Source organism: Dasypus novemcinctus, chromosome 2, assembly GCF_030445035.2.
Source record: "Dasypus novemcinctus isolate mDasNov1 chromosome 2, mDasNov1.1.hap2, whole genome shotgun sequence".
NCBI classification, from domain to species: domain Eukaryota; kingdom Metazoa; phylum Chordata; class Mammalia; order Cingulata; family Dasypodidae; genus Dasypus; species Dasypus novemcinctus.
Genome location: NC_080674.1, coordinates 41,784,982 through 41,795,528, shown reverse-complemented (window position 1 = coordinate 41,795,528; position 10,547 = coordinate 41,784,982). Strand labels below are relative to the sequence as shown.

General features: G+C 41.4%; 1 long non-coding RNA gene across 1 annotated transcript; it reads left to right on the top strand.

Moving 5' to 3' along the window:
- Positions 1 to 4,156: 4,156 nt before the first annotated feature.
- Positions 4,157 to 9,655, top strand: LOC101412394 (uncharacterized). The gene is made up of 3 exons (XR_187869.3): positions 4,157 to 4,416; positions 5,392 to 5,606; positions 5,790 to 9,655. It is a non-coding gene; the product is annotated as an uncharacterized lncRNA (long non-coding RNA).
- Positions 9,656 to 10,547: the final 892 nt, after the last annotated feature.

Genomic DNA, 10,547 nt, shown 5'->3' with positions numbered 1-10,547 from the left:
ACTGGGAAAATGACTAGACATAAATCTAGAGCAGGAGGAAGGCAAGTCAGGAAGGAGATCATGTGCCAAACATTGTATTTTAATTTTATTTAGTGGTAGGCAATGAGAAGTCATTGAACCATGGAGTACTATCATCAACCTCTCACTTTAAGAAGATAATTATAGAAAAGAACAGATTGGGAGGTTATAAAATGAGCTCAGGTTAGGAAACTACTGGAACATCTGCTTGAGAGATGATGAGGGATAAACTGAGAAATTAACACTGGAGGAGGAAAAGTGTGACCAAATTAACAGATGATGAAAAGGCAAATTTGACTTAAGAATTGAGGAAGATGGATGAGTGCAAGATGATGTCCCCAATGTCTGCTTTGAAAGACTGGACGGATGTTGGGATCATTACATAGGGAGAGAGCAGAGTCAAGAAGACAGAGACTTCAGTTTGAGGCATGTTAATTTTTAAGCCCCTATGGAATCTACAGGTATACCTATAGGTCTGGCATTTTCAACTGGTAATATAGATTAGGAGGGTGTGAACATACAAATAGTATTTTAAGCCATTTAACTAGATAAGATCACTCAAGAAAGTGAAAAAGGAAGTGAGAAGAAGTGAACCAAATGCAGAACCTTAGAGAACAAGTGTCAATTGAGCATGGGGGAAGAAGCCAGTAGATCCCACTAAAGGAACCTGGAAGAGTTTCATGGAAATAAGATCTGGAAATCAGTATCTATATGTTGTTTCTGACCCTATAAGGAGTGTATTAACCCATGTAAAATGAAAAAGTCATGACATGTTCAGAACTCATTGTCCAGGATAGAAATCCTAGGTTGACATCAGACTTCCTGTGCCTTGCCTTCTCTCCCTCCTGTCTCGGCTCCAGTTCCTCAGGTTTGTCCTGGTTAACTGACCCCCTAGACATCAACCTTCCCAATTTGTTCTCTGTTCTACCTCTGTCCTTTTCTAATACCCAGACTCTTCCAACTTCAACCCTGGCTTGCAGGATGCTCTGTTAGAGGCCAGCCTGGCACTCTGCTTCTTTCCCCAATCCTCAATTCCAGAAGGACCAGGCAAAAAATGATTAAGAATGACATCCGGGCTTGAGTCTTAGATTTGGAAGTCATCCTCAAAGAAGCCATGGCTAAGACCATGAATGAGATTGTCGAGGTAGAGTTTGAAAAAGGAGAGAAGAAAGACAATGATAAAAGTTTGGACAATATCTATTTTCCAAAGACCAAGAGGAAGAGAGCCAGCAAGGGAACCTGAAACTAATATTCAAGAAGATTGAAAAAAAAAAAGAAAAACTAGAGATCCAGAAACCATGGGCAGTGACTGTTAAATGAAGAAGGAACGCATGTTAGAGACGTTGTAGGTTCACAGAAAGATCATGCAGAAAATACAGAATTCCCATATACCTGCCCAATTTTTTATATTTTGCATTAGTGTAGTATTAATATCTTTGTTACAACTTATTAGAGAATACAATTATAATTGCATTATTAATTATAGTCCATAGTTTACATTAGGGTAAGGAGAGATATTGGGAGTTCTGAATGCTGCAGAGAGGTTGCAGAAGGTGTCTTGAGAATAGGCCAATGGATTTGGCAAGGCAGAAGTCATAAATAACTTACTAGAGAGATATTAGAGTTGAGTGGTAGGGAAAGAACCTAACAAGTAAATGTGGAAGAAGTAGAAATGAAGAGAAGACTCTTCCTTGGAGTTTCATGGTGGAAGAAAAAAGGTTGATAACTATTTCTTAAGCACCAACTTTGCCCAAAACACTGAAGAGGAACAAAACTTAAGGAAAAAAAAGTGTCAGAAGCTGCCCCTAAAACCAAGGAATCTGCAGTCTACACATAAAAAGTCAGCTGAAAAACACAAGACCTGAGATTGTTTAGTGTTTTCCATACCCAGCCCTGTTTTCACTTTACACTTTTATCCCTCTGTGCCTTCATCCACAACCACAACTTCAGTGATGAGCTGTGACATCCGGCCCTAATGATTCTTAAGCTGCGTTCTGAGGCCAGCCCTTGCCTCTAACCTCCAGAGCCCTGGATCTACCTTCACCCTGAGGACCTCCAGCTCAGCTCTTATTAGACCCCATGAATTTGGTAACTGAGCTGGTGTTACCAACTGATGGCCCTTTTAGTATTGGTGCCAGGATACTTAAAATCAAATTTGGGACCTTTTATCAAAAATGGCTATCTCAGCATTAAGGCAAAGGTTTTCAAACTGTGCTTCCTGGAGCCCTAGGCACTCCCTCTGGTATCTGCTTAAAAGCAGAATTGGAAAAGCCTTGTATTTGGAAAACCCTTATGACTCACTTTCTGTTTTTTGTCTATATTTTCTCTGTGACCCATTTCTAAGTTATACTCTTTCTCTAGAATCACAGACTTCCCAATGGGGGAAGTTTGTCCATTCTCTCTTTTCTGGCCATAGAGCTAGGTGAGGTTTAGGACCCAGAGATGAGGAGTGGGTAAAAGATGGTCATATCCATTCATCATTCATGAAAGCCACATGCTCCTCTATGTCATACAGAGGGATGATGCTAAATATTTCAAAGTGGGTTCTGAGGATTAAACTAGAAAGTACATGCAAATTCTCTAATGTTTTTCACAAATATTTATCAGTGTTTGCTATGCGCCTGGCATTGGGCTGAGCAAAGAAATTCATCAATGTCTGCCCTCAAGTCCTTTATTGACAAGTAAGTGAATTATTCCAACAAAGTGAGAACAATGCTGCAACAGGGGTAAGGTCTTCCAAGGAAGACCAGAGAAGGGGCAAACAACCCGGTCCCGTGGGAGGGAGTTCAGGCAGATTTTGTGTAGTTGCTGAGGAGTAGCAGTTAGCCGAGGGAGGGATGACAGGGGAAGGGGCAGGCCCGGGCATTCTGCACCTGGAGAGGAAAGGGCACTGGGGTGGCGGCAGTGTATAAGTGGTTCACTATAGCAGGCATTTGGAACGCTGGGCAGAGGGCGGTAGGGGCCAGAGTTAGAGTGTTCACTGAAATGCAAGCAATTTATATTGTATCCTTCAGGCAATACGAATCCATTTAATTGTCTTAGGCCCCAGAGTCACTACAAGAGACTTGTCTCCTAGAAGATGCCACTGTGTGAATCCTGGATGTAACTGGAGAAAGTGGATGACTCAATCATTTTTCCCTAATCGCCCACCTCCCCATGAAACTTAAATGCCACTGAGATACTCTGTTTCTGTACTCTACATATACCTGTGGTTTATACATTAAATTAAGATTTTTTTCATCCCCCAAGAACCAGTTTTCCTTACCTGGGGGGTGATTCCATGGTAACGTCCCTCTAGACTCAGGTCCAGTAAAGGCTTGCCCATTCCCCCCCTCTCCCCCAAGCCCATGCCCACTCTCCAGCTAGGCATCTATCTGGATTCCCTCTTAATCACCCCAGTGTGGGGGTTCTCAACCTCAGAACTATGGACTTTGGGGATGAAGAAGTCTTTGCTGTGGAGGGCTGTCCTATGCATTGCAGGGCGTTGAACAGCGTCCCTGGCCTGTGCCCACTAGCTGCCATAGCACCCCCTCCCGATGCCACTAGACATTGCCAAATGTCTCCTGAGGGAGGATAAAATAGTCGCTCTTTGAGAACCTCTGCTCTAGTGCTTTAGCTACTAGTCCTTCTGCTCCTGGGATTATGATGACTAACTATTCACCCCAGGAGAGATGGCACCCCAGGGCCAGAAGCATGCCAGGAAGGAGAGCCCTTGCCCCTTGCTTTGTAAATTCTCTCACCCTACCAGCCACCTCCATGTCTTTTCTTCATGCACACAGTCCTCTCCAGCTGAGACCTGAGTTGACCATCTTGTTACAGCTAGTCCTGTTTATGGCCAAAATCTTGGCAGCAGAATCTTGTCAGAACGGAGGTTCTTTCCTTGCCACCCAGTGTTCTTGTTGCCCCATTGTTCCTCTGCACTGCTGCCTGGCCACATATAAATTTTCATGGATTGGGCTTATCCTGTTTACCAGGAGTCTGCAGAAGGGCCTCATCAAATACTTCCATCCCTTCCTTCAGTAAATGGCTCCCTTTGATCTGAGCCACACAAAATAGTGTTTATCAGAAGCGCCTCTGGCGGGGCTTCCTTTGGCTGATGATGGTGACATCCTGTTGCACAGAGAGTCCCCAAAATAACACTTTCTGAATTTCAGAACAACTTCAGGCTTCGCTCTCTAACTTTTGATTTTGTTGTTTTGAACTGGTTTGGGGACAAGTAATTTTCACGGGGAATCCCTTTCTGTCAAGCAAAGGAAGGACTCATTTTAATATTCTTAAAGCTCGAGGTAAAGAAGCTGAACAGTTCAGCGGGTCACCGTCAAACAGGAGACAAGCACAAGACTGATGATACTACAAACATTTGGAAGAAGCCCAACAGGCAAGATTAGGGCTGGCCAGGTGAGATCTGTTTTTGTATTGTCAATTTAAAACTACAAGTTATCTAACAAGGTGAAAAAGAGGTCATGGGTGTTAGTCATCTGTATCACAGGGTGATAGAATTAGTTCAGTTATGCAGACGAACAAGGCAAAGGTTCCATTCTTTTAGCTTTTAAGAACTTGCCAGGTGAAGAGAAATTCTCCATCTATAGCAATAGATTTGCAAATTGTGGTCCCTGGTGGAGCAGCATCACCTGGGAACTGGTTAAAAATACAGATTCTCAGACCTTGCCCTAGATTTACTGCATCAGCAATTCTGTGTTTTTAACATGGGCTGAAGGGGAGTGTGAATCCTGCTAGATTTCAAAAACCACCGTTTTGCATCAACAGTCCTCAAACTTCAGTGTGCACAACAATTACTCTGGACACTGATTAAAATGCAGATCCCCCGGCCCCATCATCCCTAAAGAAACAGATCCACTTGGTCCAGGATGGACCCTGGAAAGTCTGCGCTGTTAATGAGCATCCCCAGATGATTTGGATGCAGGTGGTCCAAGAACCAAGCTTGGGGAAGCACTGACCTACATACAGAGGGCAGTAGAAAATTTCCACATTGCTTTAGCCTGATTCTGAAGAAGTTCCCTGCACAGCTAAGAAAGGCAGGAATCCCAGTTCACCTTCCATGCTCATTCATTCCATAAAGCTGGCTACTAAAATTACCTGTTGTGGAAGGTGTTTCTTTTCAGGATTACTCACCAGAAGGTTGGAACTGGTACTGTCAATTCCTTTCACACTGATATTTGAAGCATTTTGTTAACTCCTAACCTGGGTTGGACTCACACCACTGGCCTGGAGGCGAAAACTTTTATATCCCATTACTAATTCCTTGAACCACGATTCACAGCCCAGCTTTGTTTTCCCAGGAGTTTTGATTTGCACCGCGGATACATTCCAGGCATTGTTGAGACACATTTCCCTTCTCTTCTTTCCCTCCAGGTCCTGAAATATGCTATATGTGTGTATACAACCTGCAGGTTGGAAACTTCCTCAAGCACTGACCCTCTCCTAGAACCTCTCTCCAGCCAGGTTCCAGGCCCTCCACTCTGTAGAACTGCCCTTGCCAAGATCACGAGCAACTCCAAATCCCAGTTGACAGAGGAAGAGGTTTCATCTTGCTTCTCTTGGAAACCCCCTCAGACACTGGCTTCCAGGTTAAGTACCACTGTGATTTGCTCCTTCCTTCCTGGCCTTATCTCCGTATTCTTTTACACTTCTTTCCACACCACTCACATCCTGGTTCTCAGGACCTCTGGGTGCTCAGAACTTGGCTCTCCACTTTTTCTCCTACAGTGCAGTATTTCTCATGTGGTTTATTGTAATCTGTTCTCAACTAGACTTTCTACAGTCAGACCTTGGTACCCTACAGAGATGGTCTTCCTGTGTCTCCAGTCATTATAACCACACCAGCCCTGATTTGGAGCCCCACAGCAGTAATGGATAGGATTCCAGCAGAATCACTGTGTACAGTTGTGCAGTTTGTGTACTACAGAAAGACACTTGATAAAGGGGACAAGTGAAGATGAAATCCAGCTTGTGCTCTGCTCACCAGGATGAGTGCCTTTCTGACACTGTTCTCTGAACACCTGGAAGAAAATGTGCTTTTTCTTTGCACAGAGGAACATCTCCCAGCCCAAACCACAGGCATGCTTCTGCCCAGAGAAGCATCATACTTTTAAATCTTTTTCACAAAGAGTCTATAGACTAGCTAATGGCTTGAGTCTAAGATCTACCCCAATTCAGAATCTTTTCCTCCATCACCTCAGTTTATCCCATATCTCTTGTTTTTCCCTTATCTCATACATTCTTCTCTTGATAAACATTACCTTATGCTCCCCTCCCTCCCATTCATCCAATCCTCCCCTCCCCTTCTCTGGTATACCTTCTAAGTCAGTGCTGTACAGTGGAACTTTCTGCGATGATGGAGCTGTTTTACATCTGTGCTGTCCAATACATTAGCCACTAGCCGTGTATGTCCTTTGCATGCTTGAAATGTGGCTACTGTGACAGAGGAACTGAATTATTAATTCTATTTTAATTTTAATTTTTTATGTAGTGCGTGTGGCGAGTGGCTATTGCATTGGACAGTATGAGTTGAAGTTTTAACCTATGTCAAATCCATAGCAGTAGAACTCTTGAGCTCTCCCACCACCTTCATGTGGGATACTGTCTCAAGCCCTTGCGGCATCCCCTGACTAATTGGAAAAGAGCCAGAGAATTCTTCCCACTGAAATACACTGCTTCTGAGTCTATTGCATTTATCACCATAAAATATGCATGTATCTTTTCTTTTACTCATAAAGTTAAAGGGTCTTGAAAAATGTCTTTAATTTATGAAGCTCTTCAATGTCTATATACTTTGATGCCTTCCTTTGTTGAAGGTTTTCTGTTGAAAACATTATGCTCCTAGAAAAGAGAAGAGTTATATAACAATACTTGGCAATAAATACAAGACCATAGTTAATGGGTTAACCCATGCCATCTTTTTATGTTTGCAGTTACCACATTTAAAGTATGAAAAGGGGAGAAGAGAAGAAACAATAACATCCAAAGAAATGAAGAGTTTAAGTAAAAGAGTCAGCATGGGGTGAGGCAGAGGCTGTGGGTTGTTGGCCTCAAGACACTGGAGCTCTAAGCACATCGCCACCAATAAGCCATGACATCGCCATGGCACTTACTCTTTCAGGACCTTGCCTTTTGCCTTCATAGAATGCAGGCCTTTGGCCAGACATTCTAATTTAAGGTGTTTTCAAGGTTTAAGTACTCCTGGGGACAAAAGTAGTCAAGGAATAGCTAAGACGGTTGAAACAAACTTTCATCACTCAGAAGAGTTCACAGAATCCTATCCCCATCCCCAACTAGTAATGCTTGTGATGAACACACCAACTGTTGAAGACCAAAACAAGTATTTTAAGAACAAACAAAAGCCAGTTTAGAGTGAGTCATTGGCCCTGACTATAGTGGCTAAAGTAACCACAAAAGTTTGTGAATAGTCTATAGGGCGTCCTCAAAACATTTGTGCAAACCTTTTATTTCCAGTGCTTTGAACAGAAATAAACACAACCCTTAAGCTAGATTCTACATTCCATGAAACAAATGAAAAGCTAAAGTGTAAGCATGGATTCCCTGGCTTAATATCTCTTTCCAGCATGCCCATCCCATGTGAGCAGTCAGTAAACCGCCCAGTCTGTTATATAAGCAGAAGGAAATCTCTGCATATAAAAAAGGATGGGTTGTGCTAAAGTAAAATCTGGTGCTCTGGAACTATTAATGTGCCCATAATTACCACTTAGTCTTCCAAACTAAATGATGTGCTAATGGCAACTAAAATGTGACATGCCCCGAGTGAAATAATTGATTCATAACTTGAAAGGTTCTGAGTAGATTGTCTTCAACCGAGTGCCTAAATAATTTTCTTTTCTCTCCCTAACCTTGCTTCTGCTATCACACCTGTAACACAGGAATAGAGTTGTTGTAAAGACTAAATGAATTAGGGCAGTTCCCTGGGTAGATACTGTCATAGCACTGAAAATCCTTCCGTCAGCGTCGAGGGCAACATAGCAATGAGGCATTTGTTTATCTCATCGTTTGACTACTGCTTCTCTTGTTAGACTGTAAATTCCTTGAGGGCAGGGATTACGTCAACTTTCATCAGTCTTGTATCACTGCCTCCTATATATCAGAGCCTGGCATGTAGCAGGTATTCAATAAAAACCTTTTGAATGAAACATTTAACACATTTGCTGTCACTGGAGCCAGACACCCTGGGTTTGATTGCTGTGTGCTCAGACAAGAGATTTTTTTACCCAATGCCTTTGTTTCCTCTTCTGTGTAGGAAGGACAATAACGGTATCTACCTGACTGAATAGTTGTGAGAATTAAGTGGGATCACACGTACAAAGAGCTTAGACCACTGTCTGCTACATACTGAGCACATGAAAATTGTTAATGAATTTTGACGACGATGATGGTGGTTATGTAGTAAGCACTTCAGACACAATAGCTGCTCTTAAGGTTATTTATTCTCATTACTGAAGGAATATGTGTCCTTCGAAGAATCAGTTACACAGAGGCCCTCAGGTACATATAACACAAGACCACGGTTGTATCTTTATATGCTAAGCCAGGCAGAGACTACAAGCAAAAGCAGGTGTCAAAGAAGGCACTGAAATGATGTTCACAGTGGGACTTGGGTCTCCACGACCAAGGAAAAATTACCAACTGCTTTCCCACCTCCCTAATTTCATCTCCCTCTTAACTCCTGGTACCCTCCACTCATCCCTGTGTGGTCCTATGGTTCATATGTCAGTGTTCCCTGAAAGACTTCAGCTTGCAAATCGGCCACAGCATCTGTCTCTACCCATTATGGTCAAAAGATGGTTTTAAAAGGCAAAAGTTTTTACAATATGAAGAGAAATCAGAGTATAAATGGGACTGTGGCTGAAAGGGGTAGTCTGGGGATGTAAATGTCAACTGAAATAAAGCTGGAGAACAATCTAGTGACTGAATAACATAGTGAACCTGTAGGCGGATGAGGATTGTGGTTATTAATACAAACACGAGAATGTTCTTCTATGAACTAGAACAAATGTACGTCACTATTGCAAGGTGGCAAGAATACAGTGACGCATGGGGAAAATACAGTTAATGTAACTTATGGCCTATAGTTAACAACAATATTGCAATATTCTTGCATCTAAGTCAAAGAAGGTATTGTGTCAATGCTAAGGGTCAATAATAGGGGGTAATGAAATTTTTTCTTTTGGACTAAGGAAAAACATTCAAAGGTTTACTGGGGCAATGACTGCACAACTCTGTGATGAAAGTGAGAGCCACTGAGGGTACACTTTGGGCAGAATGTACCAAGTATGGGACCATAGAACACAGTGAACCACGTGGTGGAAGATGGACTGTGGTTAATGGTATAAATATGAGAGTGTTCTCTCATGAACTATAACAAATGTACAATACTAATACATACTACTAATAATAGGGCGTGTATGGAAAAAATATGCCAAATGTATCCTATGAATAATAGTGGTAATAGTCTGATCGTGTTCTTTCATAATCTATAACAAACGTTCCATAACAATGTATTGTGTTGGTGGAGGAGTGACATATGGAAATTCACATTATGCATGTAAGCTCACAACTTCTCTAACAAAAAAAAAAAATTTAAAATAAAGATCGTTTTAAGAGAAAAGACTGGAGGTTAATTCTAGATCCTGCATTTACTAGCTGAGTCACATCTGGGTAATTACTTAAATAATTGTGCCTAAGAATAGTTATTAGTTAGGTGAGAATATTCAAGATGCTATCTACCTCTGGGCTTGTGAAATTTAAATGAGACAAATGTGTAAAGGACCTAACTCTCAATTGAGGTAAGAGAGTTTCTAAACTGTGAAAAGTAAGGATTTTTGCCACTCCCACCCTCCCAATTCATCTAGCCATTCCAGGTTTTCAAACTGATCTGGAAGATTTAACTAAGGATGTTTTCCTTTCTCTGGGGACCCCCTTTATAAATGAAGGAGTTTCTTCCTGTCTGAGAACAAAAGAGAAAGAGGAAAGACATACACACACACACACTTTCTTTTCTTGGCCTTCTGACCCCTTGATAGCCCTTCTCTAATTTATGAATAAAAGTTTTACAATGCTATAATTCCATTTCAGTATTTTCCATATAAATGTTCTTTAAGGGCATAAGGTTCTGAAATCTTATCCTTATTCCCCAATTTTCTGGATTTAATCACACTCTATTTGAAATTCATGGAATTTTCAGAAACAGGTTATATTTGAGAACTGACTGTTGTAAAGTTGAATATTTTTAATAAGCAAAATTACTTAGATTTATTGTATTCTCTTTTTTGCAATTAAGGAACACTCTAATATTTATAAGTGTTTGAAGCATAATATTATGCATTACTATTTCTTATTTAAATATGCTCTAACAAGATCAATGGTTAACTTGTAAAAAGACAGAAAAACAAAAAAAGGGAGGGATGGAGAGGTGGAGAAGAGGTTAGCACTATGCTAAAAGAAGGCCTAACCCCAAAGAACACAATTTTTTAAAAAAATGAGATCAGTATCATAGATTT